Raw genomic sequence first — 14,019 nt, 5'->3', positions numbered from 1 at the left:
ATTAAATGTGACTATAATTTTCTTTTGTTGTATTACTCACATTTAATTTTATGATGAAGATTATAATATTTTATAAAAGTAGCTGGGTAGCTATTACTTTCTCTTTTCTGGAAAAATTTGTATAAAAAAGACTATCTATTCCTTGAATGTCTAGTAGAACTTGCTAATGATGGGGATGTGCTTCTTTTCCAGGTGGAAAGACCTTTTATTATTATTTAAATTTTTCAATACTTATTGCTTTAATGAATTTATCTATTTTTTCTTACATAAGTTTTGACAATTATATTCTCTCTCTCTCGATATACATATATATATATATAACCTTTTTAATCTAAGTTTTAAAATGTGATAGCTTATGTTCAGTGACCAGGTTTCCTTTCTTGTTATGTATTTGCTATGTTTATATCTCATCGTTTTTATTCTTGGATCAATCTTGGCAGAAGTCTGTGCATCTTATTAATAATTTCAAAGAAATAGCTTTTGCTTTTATTTATCCTCATTGTTTTTCTTCCTTATTTTATTGATGTCTGACTTTATTGATTCTTTTCTTACTTCTTGTTTTTTCTCATGCCTTCATTTGAATGTTTAGCATGATTGTATTTACCTTTTTTATGTCCTGATAAATGTACTTAATGTCATCAGTTTCCCTCTAAGAATTGCTTGATCTCTGTCCCACAAATTTGACATGCATCATTTTATTATAATATAATTCTAAGTATTTCAGTCCTCTTCATTCTTCTTAACTTAAAGAATATTTTATTTCTAAAGTTATGAGGGTTTTTTAGCTATTTATTTGCTATTAATTATTTACAGTATAATGGTCAGAGACTAATGGCTATATGATGTTGATCTTCCAGAATTTATTCCTTTATAGCCTGAATGGACTATTTTTCTGACTGCATAATGTGTCCTAGAAGAGTGCGTATTTTCAATTTGGTAGATACGGAGTTTCATATTTTTGTAATAGCTTGACCTTGATAATCTTTTAGTATTTTGTAAAAATTATTTTATTGTTGTTCAAGTACAGTTGTCTGCATTTACTTCCCCACAGTCCCCCCTGTATCCTAGCCATCCTCACCTTGTTCCCCTGATTCCACCCCCCTTGGTTTTGTCCATGTGTCTTTTATAGTTGTTCCTGAAAACTCTTACCCCCTTTTCCCATATTATCCTCTCCCCGCTCCCCTCTGGTTACTGTCAGCCTGTTCTTAATTTCAATGTCTCTGGTTATATTTTGCTTGCTTGGTTGTTTTGTTGATTAGGTTCCACTTAAAGCTGAGATCATATGGTTTTTGTCTTTCACCACCTGGCTTATTTCACTTAGCATAATGCATTCCAGTTCCATCCATGCTGTCACAAAGAGTAGGAGCTCCTTCTTTCTGCTGCATAGAAGTCTATTCCATAAATGTACCATCGTTTTTTGATACATTCATTTACTGATGGGCACTTAGGTTGCTTCCAGCACTTGGCTATTGTAAATTGTGCTGCTATGAACATAGGGGTTCATAGGTTCTTTTGGATTGATGTTTCAGGGTTCTTAGGATATAATTCTAGCAGTGGAATTGCCAGGTCAAAGGCAGTTGCATTTTTAGTTTTTTGAGGAAGTTCCATACTGTTTTCCACAGTAGCTATACCAGTCTGCATTCCCACCAACAGTGCACTAGGGTTCCCTTTTCTCCACATGCTCTCCAACACTTGTTGTTTGTTGATTTGTTTATGATGGCCATTCCGACTAGTGTGAGGTGCTATCTCATTGTGGTTTTAATATGCATCTCTCTGATGGCTAATGGTGCTGAACATCTTTTCATATGTCTCTGGGCCCTCTGTATGTCCTCCTTGGAGAAGTGTCTGTTCAGGTCTTTTGCCTGTTTTTTTAATTGGGTTGTTTGTCTTCCTGGAATGGAGTTGTGTGAGTTCTTTATATATTTTGGAGATCAAACCCTAGGAATAAACCTAACCAAGGAGGTAAAAGACCTGTACTCAGAAAACTACATAACACCAAAGAAAGAAATTAAGGAAGACACAAACAAATGGAAGTATGTACCATGTTCCTGGATTGGAAGAATTAACATCATTAAAATGTCCATACTACCCAAAGCAATTTATAGATTTAACACAATCCCTATTAAAGTACCAATGACATATTTCACAGATATAGAACAAACATTTCAAAAAATTATATGGAACAATAAACAACCCTGAATAGCTGTAGAAATTTTGAGAAAGAAGAACAAGGTAGGAGAGATCACACTACTTGATATCAAACTGTATTACAAGGTCACTGTAATCAAAACAGCCTGGTACTGTCATAAGAACAGACACAGACCAATGGAACAGAATAGAGAGCCCAGAAATAAATTCAGATCTCTATGGTCACTTAATATTTGTCTCAGTTTTTAAAAACAGTTTTATCAAGGTATAATTGATATACTAAGAACTGTGCATATTTAATGTATATAATTTGATGAGTTTGGATATGTGCAAACACCTGTAATACCATCACCTCAATCGAGGTGATAGACATACTCAAAATCTCCTAGAGCTTTCTTTTTCCCTTTGTTTTGTTTTTGTGGTATGACATCTACCCTCTAAACAAATAATGAAGTACATAACACTGTGTTGCTAACTATAGGTGCTATGTTGTACAGCAGATCTCTAGAATGTAAGCATCTGGCATAACTGAAACTTTATATGTGCTAGTGAATAATTCACCCCCTCCCTGCTTCTCCCACCCCTGACAACTGTGATTCTATTTTCTGCTTCTATAAGTTTGACTATTTTAGATACCTCATATATGTGGAATCATATGGTGTTTTTCCTTCTGTGACTGGCTTACTTCACTTAGCATAATGTCCTCTGGTTTCATTCATGTTGTTGCAAATGGCAAGATTTTCTTCTTTTTAAAGACTGAATAATAAACATTGCATTGTTAGTATATACAGAGCGGGGCAAAAGTAGGCTTATAGTTGTTCATGTGGAAACTCCTACAATAATTAATAAATAGTAATACAAGAATAAACTGTTTCACATACTCACAACTGTAAACCCTTTGTGTCTTGATGGATACTTGTGTTGTTAGAATATTTTTTACATGTTTGTTATCTGTTTACTTTTTGCCTGCTTGAGCTATCAGTTTCTGAGTGGGCACATTAAAATTTTAAAATCACATTTATTGATTTATCAATTTCTCTCTGTAGTTCTGTTAGTTGTCTGATATATTTTGAGACTAAATTATTAAATGCACATATATTTAGATAGTTATATCTTCTTTGTGCCTTATCCTATTTTCAAAGGTGTTTTCAAGATATTAAGAGGTCTACTCCAGCTTTATTTTGATATTTGTCTGATTTATTTTTTACCCTAATTTATTATTTTCAGTCATTTTGTGCCTTTTGTCTTAAGCATGTCTCTTTTTATACCACATGTTGTTGACTCTTTACTGTTATCAAATTTGAAAGTATCCCTCCTTTCATTGGTTAATTTAGATAATTTACATTTTTGAAATTATGAAATATTAAGACTTATTTATTCCATTTTGTTTCATACTTTCCCTTTGCTGTAGGTTTCTATTTCCATGATAAAATGAACAATGAACTTTTTCTATCAACAGATATAAGCTCAGATTGGACAAATAAATAACCCATATTTAGTTATATGTTATTTATTAGAGTCATACCTAAAACAAAATGATAAGGAAAGGATAGAAAGAGAGGGATGGAAAATATATATCAAGTAAACACTAATAAAGTTAATGTAAAATAAAATAGAATTAAAGGTGAAACTGTAATTAAAGGCATAATCCATTGGTAAAAGGAAGAATTCATAAAGAAAAGTCTGTGAAGAACTTCTAGAACCTAGTATTTTGTTTTGAGGTATATAAAGTAAGAACTAATTGAAAAAAAGAAAAAGTGGACAAATCTACAATTATAGTAGGTGACTTTCACGTTTGTTAGAAGTCAAAATCATCAGGTAAAAAATATAGAGAAGACTTAAATAATACAGATAACAAACTTTATAGGTTAATAGACATCAAACTCCGCTCTCAACAGAGAATATACATTATTTTCAATGGCATAAGCAAAATTAATAAAAATTGACCACATGCTAGGTTACAAAGGAAGTGTCAACAACATGTAAAAATTGGATATCAAACATAATATAACTGACTACAAGGAAAAATGCAAATCAACAATAATGGATAAATATGAAAAATAAAATTAAAATTATCCATATGTGTGAAAATATTAAAATCACACATATAGAAAATAACATAATTCTAGGTAGTTCTAGGTAAATGATATGCAGAAGAAGTAAAAATGGAAATTCCACAATACCAAAACTAGAATCTCAACTGAAGTAGTGTATCCAACCAAAATCCATGAGATGCATATAAAGTACTGAGAGGTAAATTTATAGCCTTAAATACATTTATTAGCTACAAAGAATATGTAAAAACTATAAACCAGGCTTTCAAGTAGAAAAAGAAAGCAAAACAAACTCAAAAGAAATAGAATGAGGGAAATAATAAAGATAAAAGCAGAAATTGGTAGAGAAAAATTATATTTCACCCACAAAACCATGAACATTCTTTTAAAAGAATAACAACACAAAGAGAAATATAAAGGTAAAAATGACTTTAAAAACAGTAAAAAACAGTGAATGGAAATAAATGTATGTAAAATAATAATTAAAAATAAAATATTATGAGAAACTAAACACTAATTAAGTTGGAAACTATATGAAATACAAAGTTTTCTAGGAAAATATAAACCACCAAAATTAGCCCAAGGAATTTATATCTGATTCTTTCTGACTGTTTCAATAACAAAAGACTTCAAAGGCAGCAGGCTGAGTACTTTCTGAGCCAGATCTGCTAAACCTTCAAGAAACCCACATTTGGTGTTAATTATTTCAGTGCACAGAGAAGAAAGAAAATTTTCTAACCAATTCTGTCAGATTAGTATAACCTTGACATGAAAATTAGATAATAAAAGCCCTAGAAAAAAAAGTTATAGATCAGCTTCACTTATGAACATAGAGGTACAAATGTCCTAATGGAATGTTAGCATATGAAATCCAATAGAATGTCAAATGTATTTCATAAGGTCGAAATAAAATTTACCATATGATTATAATATCAGTTCAACCTTTGAAAATCAATCCATATAATTCATAAAACAAAAAAGAAAGGAGAAGATCCCTATAATCATCCCACTAGATTGAAAATAAAGCAGTTGATGAAATTCAAAATTTATTTATGGTAAAAATTGTCAGCGAACTAGGAATCGATGTGAACTTACTCAATCTAAAAGAGGTTATTTAACAAAAACCTATAACAAACATTATACTGAATCATTATAGAAATACACCATTGAAGTCGGGAATAAGACAATGATGCCTTCTATCAATATTGACATTTCATAGTTTTAACTAATAAGAAATAAGGTAGCAAGTCACTTCTGGGTAGATACCAAAAAGAATTCAAAGCAGGATTTTGAAGAGATTTATACACCTCTGTTCACAGCAGCATTTTTTACAACAGCCATGTTGAAAGAATGTATTGTATGAACTGATAATGATGTGTGCAGTAAATTTTATGCATATGAGTAATAGAGGTGAGGATGATTTTGATGTGAGTTTTGTTTATTTGTAGTAGTAAATTGACTCATTGTGCTGTGGGGCTTGCATGTTTTTGTAACATGCTGATAAGAAATAGGAAAAATCATTGAGACTACTTGAAAAGATAGCCTATACTGACATGAATCTTTTTTTTTTTTTTTTTGGTTCTGTTTCCAAAAGACAACAGAACATGGTACAAAAAGCACTGGTCTGGGATATGCATTGCAGCTTCGTTCTGATTAAATAGTTGATACTTCTAAATTGTGTGAGATTGAGATTTACTTTCCTCAAATGAAAAATAAAGAGATTATCATGGGGTTCCTACCCTGACAATATCTGTGAGTAAACTTTAGAAGGTCTGTGAAGTCCCTGCAATGATAGGAAAAAATGTGTGTGGAGGTACGTAGGTGTATTTTTTAAGAAGGAGGGCATTGGGAGAGAGATGCTTAAATGGCTCTGGAAAAACAACAACAACAAAAGGTTTGATCTTGATGATCAGTGTCCTTTTCAGCTGTGAAATTCTATTAAAGGTAATCATTGAGACTCTTATTCTGTTTTTTTTTCTTCTCTTTTTATTCATTACACTCCCAAAATAATACAAAGACAATATAACTAATAAGTTTCATCAACTACTAAATGAAGAGAACATTATCTAATTCTAGAAAAGTTAATATGATTATTAAATGGAATAATCCACATAAAGCCCTTTACCATTGCCTGCACATAGTAAGCCAACAACAGCTAATAAAAAAAGAGAGATGTAATGGAATTTATTAGTGTTATAACAGCCACTTTGAATCCCTAAGCCAATAAATAAGTTAGGCCTTCAGTTTTTTTAGCTCCTTGGAAAACTGTGATTAGCTTTCAAATAATTAATGATTGTGGCTGAAAACCTCTAAAAGATGAGTTCTAAGATTAGGAAAACCAGTTGAAAACCAATGAAATGAGAGTTCAGAATCTGGAAAATGATAGGCACTCAATCAGTGTTAGTTCCACCCCCTCCCCCAATTTTGCCCCATATTCCACATATTTTCTTTTTTCCACATAGAAGATCCAAGGCTGAGAAAGCTTATTTAAAATATAACAACAAGGAATAGACTTAAGCTTTTAAAAGTGATCACTAAAATTTTCCATAGCAGTGGTTCTCAAAATGTGATCTTGGGGTTCATGGCAAGTCAAAATGTATTATTATTTTTATCATAATGTTAGGTAAGATAGACAGTAAACCAAGGCAGGGAGGAAGAGGGAGACACGTCTCACCCATTGACCCAGCAGTCCTGAGCCCAAAGTCCCCAAATATTCAGTTCCTCTTACTTGAGGGGGGAATGTTATGTAGCAGCTAGGAATGAGTGGCCAGAGGGGAAGTTAAGGCAAGGCCCTCAGTATTACAGTCTAACAAAGAACTTGATACAGGAGGCTAAAGGCAAAGGAAAACATGTCTCACCCATTGATCCAGTAGCCCTGAGCCTGGTTTGATAAGACTGCCAGGTATCCCAAACAACACCAGCAAAACCATGATAGTGCAGGAGGTGGGGAGCTCTTGAAAGTCTGTGTGTATCATCTCCACTAGCTAGGAAAAGGAAAACCTTGAGACTATGTATTCATTCCCAGGCCTGCAAGAGGGAAGGGGAGGAGGTCCATGGTGAACCCATAAAACAGCTTTGGCTAATTGTCTGCCTCTTGTCATGTATACACAATGAACATGTAAGAGTCCAGAGCAAGATAAGGATTCAGACTCACACATACCTATGTTTGGGTAGTCATGTGTCCTCCAGGAAAGCTGGCACCACGTTTACCTGTCCATCAATATGTAACTTCTTCACCCCCACCCCATCAACTATGTGAATCCTCAGAACAAAGGACTCACTCCCTTGGCTCTTTCACCACATAAGGGGTGGGGAGGCGATGGCCACCTGCTTTTGGCCACCCAGCTTCTGGCCTCCCTTGCTTTTGCTCTCCCATGAGAACTTAGCACTAATAAATTTTGCTTGCATGCTAATAGGCTTACTGATCTGTAATTCTTTACTGCATCGGCAAGAACCGAGTTTCTCCCATAACAGTAATACTAAGACATTGGCTATTTTTTTCAGTGTCACTTTTCACAAATTCATAGTAGAATTTTTCAAATAGGTGATATTACAACAGATTGAATGCAGAAGTAGATACAAGAATCCAGCTGTCTTCTACATTAGTGAGATTTGCAAAAATGTGAAACAGTGGTAACTCATTATTTTTTTTATTTTAGAAAAATAGTTATTTAAAAATATGTTAACATGTATTGGATTTATTATTAAATAAATCAATATTTTAACTTCTTTGTTTTAGTTTTTTATATGGAAAGTAGTGATAGATATAACCTATGTAAACAAAAACTCTTTGAGGTTCTCAGTAATTTTTAAGAACAGAAAGAGTACCTGAGACAGAAAAGTCTGAGAATCACTTCTTTATGGAAATAATTGTTCATTAAATGGAAGAACAATCATAAGTAGATAAAGAGAAGTTCTGACTTACCTTCATCCTGAACATAGTCATTGTGTTCAATTGCTAGGTTCTAAGTACTGTGAAGAACTTAATTTTTTTCACTTAATAAGCAAAGTAGATTTCCTTGCAATCATATTCTTTAAATAGAAGGCTGACAAGAGCCAAATCCATACCAGCAAAGTGACCCTACAAACAAGAAACTTGGAGTCCTGCCAAAATAGGTCCATTTTAGGGTCATTCATAAATGCTTGGATCTCCTTCCAAGTTAGATCTTTTCTTATATTCCCTGATTGTGTAGGGCTAGAGCATTGCCCTTTTTACGTATAACTATTATATTCAAACCTTTGTCCTCAAAATTATCCTGACTTAATATAGTTTTTCCCATGGTTCCTGATTCCCAATCCTCAAGATTACCAGAGAACTTTCATGTATCCTCAAGAAGATTAAGGAGTTAACTGTTTGCCTCATTTAAGCAAAATTACCTAAGCTTGACTCAAGTATCTATCTCTCTGGTATGAGGTTGACTCCACAGATTTTTTTTTGATCTGACCTCTCTTTGTTCTCTTGAAAAATCTTGATTCCTCAGGTCTCTGAAGCAGGAATTGTTGTCTTTGTACATCTGGGTTATGTTTTTCTGTACTGTCACTGGAATGAATGTGATCTACCTGTTTCTTTCACTTCACTTTTTCTTTATCATTTAAGATGATTAATTTGTTTTCATCATGAAGCTTGGCAGTTTTCCTTTTTATTTACTTGTTATAAGCTTGTGTTGTTTCTTTAAAGTTGGCCAGGATCACAGTTCTGAATCTCTCAAGCTCATCCATTGCCATGCCTCACTTGGTCTATCTTCTGTATGGAGTCATTTAAAGAAGCAGAATATAATGAAAATTATTAAAAAGCATTTCTAATCTCTGTATGGGTCTCTCAAAGCATTTTAAAAGGGCTAAATTATGACTCTACCATAACACCTCTTAAAAATTCCCTTTCTTCTGCTTTCCAGTTCTCTCATATCCTGTAGTTCCAAAATCTCTTCTGTCTGTACTTTGTGTTTTGTGAGTGTAAATGTATTGTATTTCTTTGCCATGGTAATAATGTCTATAAGATTCTTTTTTTAAAAAGATTTTATTTATTTATTTTTTTAGAGAGAGAGAAGAAGGGAAGGAGAAGGAGAGGGAGAGAAACATGTGTGGTTGCCTCTCACATGGCCCGCACTAGGGACCTGGCCCGCAACCCAGGCATGTGCCCAGACTGGGAATCGTACTTGGTGACCCTTTGGTTCGCAGGCTGGTACTCAATCCACTGAGCTACACCAGCCAGGGCTGTCTATAAGATTCTTGAAGGATAAGAGGAAAACAGCATGTACATATTGAGATGATAATAAATGAGTTTTTAAAAATTAGATTTATAGTTTTACATCATGTTAATTGAGGCTCTACAGTAAGAAATGAAGAGATAAGTAGGCTTATACTTCCTCTCCCTTCCTCCACTTCCTCATTTATTTAATTCTGTTTTTTTAACTTAAAAATTATTTGTAATTACAGTTGACATATAATACCCTTCTCCATTTTTGGTGGATATTTTCACTTAGGACTTTTAAAAAAGTATTTTGGTTATTTTCTTTATTCAAAACTCTCTCAGATTTTTAACCATGTCTTCTCCATTTCTGAGTATTCTATTTTAATCAATGTCTACATTACCTATATTTCATCTTTAAGAAGTTTTTTCATGGATGCTGTTTCTGGGAACATTTTGGTAGTCCTAAAATACATTCTGATTAAATAAAAAATGTTTCCTCATCAGTAACTTTTACTGCTTTGGTTGTTCAAAGGTGCTTTTCTTTTCAGCAAATGACATATCCTATGAGTGAGTAATGAGAATCACTAGCAAAAATTGCTTACATTTAAGTACTTGGAAAAAAAGACATTTTTAGCATTCAGAATATCATACTAGTGCTTTTTTTGTTTTGACTGCTGAGGGTTCTTCCCCTAATCAGGGGTGTTCAGCCTGTGACCCACATGCTGCACATGGCCCAGGATGGCTATGAATGCGGCCCAACACAAAATCATAAATTTACTTAAAACGTCTTCTTTTTGCTAATCAGTTTTTGTTAGTGTTAGTATATTTAATGTGTGGCCCAAGACAACTCTTCTTCCTGTGTGGCCCAGAGACACCAAAATGTTGGATTCCCGTCTAGATCATTGTGAGAAAATTAAGTAAACATGTTTTTTTAAAAATTTTCTATGCTATTCTAAATTATATATAGATATTCAGAATCTTTCAATAGAGGCTTAAAATACCCTATTTTAATGTCATGCTTTATTCTTAACAGGAAGGGATACAAAACAGGGAAATACCTTGATCAATCATTAAAGGAGGTATCTATAAAACTAATATTTAAGTAATTCCTTTGGTATTAGAGAAGATTTTATCGCTTCAGGCAATGTACACTGAACCCATTTGGGATGAGTAATTGGTATGTTCTTCTTTGATTTAGATGAAAAAAGAGCTTACTCTAAGCATAGCACATGTTAGAAAAATTTTAGGGAAGAATACATATAGAAGCTGAGGATTTGAGGAAGTGATTCTCTTAAGACTCTCCATGTCTGTCCACTGATCTAAGTGAATGAAGCTGGCTTCAGTGTGGGGGAGGCATTCAAACATGATGGGAACTCTGTTGAGCTGGCTCACACATGTGTGGTCCAAAGTGAGATCACAACTGCTCAGATCTAGCTGGGTGTTTGGAGGGAATGTTGGTGTAGGTTTGCTGAATTTTTGGCTTAAGAGAAAACAGAAATCCAGGGACTTTTTACTTTTTGGTATTATCTCCCAACTTCTAAACATGTTAAGTAGTTCATATTGTAAACAGTGTGAACCAGTAGTATGCTGGTCAAATGAAACATACCAGTAGCCTACCTATGGCCTGCTACTCACTTTTGATCTTCTAGGTTTCTGTATATGACCAATGGCCTGACCCAAATTTTATGCAATATAAATAAATTACCAACAAATTCACTCTCCTCAAAGTCCTTTTTTACCTCTTTCTATAAACTTGCTTTGTCTTCTTGATGACTCAAGCCACAAATCTAGTGGGTCATCTAGACACCTTCATCTCACTCAGGCACTATGTACCATGTAACCACAGATGTTTTCAGAAATATGTTTTCTATTAGCCCTTCTTCTGTGCTCCATATAACGTTGATCACCTTTTATCCAGATTATTGTAGTAATCTTCAAATTAGTCTCCACATCTCTAGTATTTCCCCTCTTTTGTGCACACACACACACACACACACAATCTTTCCAAAATGAGTATATTATTATGTGACTTTAAAAACCCTTTGCTGATTCTTAATTGCTTACAGATAAAGACTGAAGTTCTTAGCAAGGCTTATATGGTTCATTGTGATCCCAACTCTGCCTATTGTTCTGACATCATCATTTCTTGCCATGCGACCACATGGATGCTGTCTTAGCTATAAAGAATTATTTCAGGTTCTCTGAGCTCATCATGGCCTTTCTTCCTTTAAGACTTTGCACGTACTTTTAAAAATATGTAAGCCTGAAGTAGTCTCCCAAGTTAATCTGGATAACTCATGGCCATTTCTGGAGACCCGCTGCAAAATTCTCCTCTTCTCTGAAGATTTCTTTGAATCCTGTTTCTTCACTTTCAATCAGAGTTAGTTGATCCCTTTGCTGCAAACACAGCCCTTGGTGATATATATTATGGCACTTGCCATTTGTGTGTTGTCTTGTCCTATTTTGATTCCCCTGATGAACATGTAAACCTTTAAAGGCCAGGGACAGTGTCTTTCTCATATTTGTAACTTCAGTATCAAATACAGTGTCTGTCAATTAAGTAGTTACTAAAACTTCTCTCTAATGAATGAATGAGTGAATGAGTGACCCTGATGTTCCATTGACAACACCCTTATTATCTGGATCATCTGGATTATGTCATCATACTAATCAGCCAGGGACTGAGCAGCCTAGCCCACATTATCAGATTGCTTGATGAAGGAGAGCTATAGAAATGTGAGTATTTTGTCACAAATAGGTGGAGCTCAGCCATCTATTCTTACAGGCTTGGCTAGATGAGCTTGACAAAACGTACCAGGAAAGGCATTAGGAAGAGTGAGGCAAGGATTTGGAAGAAAGGAGCAATAGGAACTAGATAGTAATGTTCCTGGATTATAAAAGCTATCAGGTATTCTTCTGCCCCTCCCTGCCCCCCAAATATTCAAATCTACAGTTTATGTGGTATATGCTTGGGAGGCAACATAACCATTGTTCAGCCCTGAAATTGCACCATTTGGAAATAATTGCACACTATAATGCATTTTTAAATGCTACTTGGAATAAATTAATCTGAATGAGATGTGATTTTGTTTGTTTATTGATTGATTGGCTTTAAGATGTCCAGCCAGCTGAGCAATTCAATGACATCAGAGCTGACAGAAGTGAAGGAAAGATATGCTGGGTGAGGTATGAAGAATTTTTTAACATTAAAAAAGTTAAATTAAGAAATTTTAAGTTTTTAACATTTAAAAATTCAGATATCTGTTTATCATCTCTCTATAATCTATCTATCTAAAAGAAGACACATGAAGTAATTTTTACAGGAAAGAAAGTAAGGGAAGCCAACATTTGATGTATGTTCTCTAGGTGTTAGAGTTCTGTGTTGGGTAGCCTGGTGGAATAGAAGACACCTGGGCTTTTCAGTTAGTGGGGTCTGATTTAGAATTCCTACTTTGCTAGTGACCAACTATGTGGATTTCAGGAAGTTCTAAAGATTTCTCTAACCCTCAATTTTGCAAGTTTATGTATTGTAGGGAAACATTACTATGTCTGAAACATAGTAAGTAGACATTCAAAAATTTTTAATTTTCATTCTTGAATTCACAGTGAAATAAATAACACAAATACTTAACATTTTATGTTAGGTCAAGTAATAGAAGTAGATTGGAACTGTTGTTTGATTCTCAGCTCTAGAGGAATCTAGAAGTAATAATGATGTTAAGCTGGGGGTATTCTGCCTACACTGGTATCTGAGTTCTTGAGCTCCTTAGATCTTGTTTTATTTTTGTTGTTGTTGTTTTTAGCCTGAGCAGATCATCCCATTTGTATATTTTAGAGTTGCTCTGTATTTCCTCTTCTCTAACAGCCTCCCTGTGGGAAACTGCTTCTTCTACCTTTTATGTATATGTTCTAATAAAGAACTGATAACCTTAAAGCCTTAATCCCAGAGAAACTTAGTAAAGCCAGAAATACATCTAAGTGATTGGGAATCAGAGGGTGATTCTCCATTTTACCCTTTTCCTAATTCTTGTATTTCATTTATAGGCAGTAGGAGGGCACAATATTTTTGCTAGTGTGCCTCAAGGATAGATGAAAAAATTCAGCAATATAAGAGACAATTTAATATATCTAAGTAATCTTTAGGAAATGGGCATGTTTCTTCCCTTGCAAATTCCATGCCTTTTTGTGCTAGGTGGCTTCATAATGCAAGGAGAATACTTATATACTTCTCCTACTGGTAACTCTATGTACTTGTAAACAGAGCTTCACTCACTTTTGCTTACCACACTTCCCAAAGATTAAATAAGGTGTTGCTTAAAATAGGTTTCAGAGTCAGGGTGAATAGCCCTTTAGTAGTGCCACAATTTATTCTTAGAGGGGACGGTGCCCTCTGCTGGCTTGATTCATTTTAAATAAAATCAAATGTTACCTTAATCTTTATCCTTTTGTTTAATCTTTTTACTTTCTCTTGCTTATTGCCCCTGTAGCTTATATACTCACCTTTAATTGCATTAGATGCTCAACACAGGTTTCATTCAGCATGTGGCATTATTTGAGAAGGCCTTTCTGGTTATCAAAAACTCTTGGAACACAGGGTACTATGACTTATACTCCAACAAAGCAACA

This window comes from Phyllostomus discolor, chromosome 14 (assembly GCF_004126475.2).
Source record: "Phyllostomus discolor isolate MPI-MPIP mPhyDis1 chromosome 14, mPhyDis1.pri.v3, whole genome shotgun sequence".
Taxonomy (NCBI): domain Eukaryota; kingdom Metazoa; phylum Chordata; class Mammalia; order Chiroptera; family Phyllostomidae; genus Phyllostomus; species Phyllostomus discolor.
This window is presented reverse-complemented; position numbering follows the sequence as displayed.